The sequence below is a fragment of the Ursus maritimus genome, assembly GCF_017311325.1.
Source record: "Ursus maritimus isolate PB19 chromosome X unlocalized genomic scaffold, ASM1731132v1 scaffold_X1, whole genome shotgun sequence".
In the NCBI taxonomy this organism is placed as follows: domain Eukaryota; kingdom Metazoa; phylum Chordata; class Mammalia; order Carnivora; family Ursidae; genus Ursus; species Ursus maritimus.
The window spans coordinates 92,741,312-92,742,471 of record NW_024423319.1 but is presented as its reverse complement, the minus strand read 5'-3'; positions in this window follow the sequence as shown (position 1 = coordinate 92,742,471).

The window sequence follows — 1,160 nt, the reverse complement described above, 5'->3', positions numbered from 1 at the left end:
ACCCAAAGGATATTAAAATACTGATTCGAAGGGATACATGCACCCCAGTGTTACAGCAGCATTATCAACAATAGCCAAATTATGAAACAGCCCAAACATCCACCGACTGATGAATGGCTAAAGATGTGGTATATATGTACAATGGAAGATTATTCAGCCATAAAAAAAAATGAAATTTTGCCATTTGCAACAACATGGATGGAGCTAGAGAGCATAATGCTAAGTGAAATACGTCAGAGAAAGACAAATACCATATGATTTCATTCATACGTGGAATTTAAGAAACGAAACAGATGATCATGGGGGAAAAACAAAAAAGAGGGCAAACCATAAAACAGACTATTAAATACAGAGAACAAACTGAGGGTTACTGGAGGTAAGATGGGCAGGTGGGTGGATTAAGTGGGTGATGGGTATTAAGGAGGGCACTTGTGATGAGCACTGGGTGTTGTATGTAAGTGATGAATTGCTAATTCTACACCTGAAACTAATATTACACTGCATGTTAACCGGAATTTAAATTAAAACTTGAAAAAAAAAAAAGAAAAAAGAAAAATGGCAAGCTTTTGGAATTAGCCATCCTACCTGCAAGCCCCAAACCATGTATTCCAAAAAACAGAATGCTCTGTAATTGACACACTCTGCCCTCCCATTTAGATGAGAAGCCTATTAGTGAAACAGACATCACAACCGTAGGTTAGATCTATGTTAATTACCTAAGCTAATTAAACAAGCCCTTTATTACTAAATAGGAATGTGCAAAGTTTCAAGTATTCCAGGAAAGTGAAAGAGAAAATCATGACAAACCAGACAATTATATATATAAGTTAATTATATATATACACATTACGGGAGAAAAAGAACTTTATCAAAAAAATCTGAATGTTTTCAGAATTTTAAGAAGGACAATGGGGTTTTAATGAGAACAGGGTGTTATAAAAGGGAGTAATCTGAAAGCAGGAGAGAGTCCTTGGAAAATAGAAATAGTGTTGCAAAATTAAAAATTTAATAGATTTCAGGTGCTCAACGCAGAGTCGCCCTGCCTCACCCAGGCTTGCTTTGACGGCGGAACCTGGAACACGGCGCTCGCTCGTGCCTGCCCCCCTTTCCTGCTTCTCCCCTTCCTTCCCAGACCCCCTACTTCCTCCCCCAGCAACGTA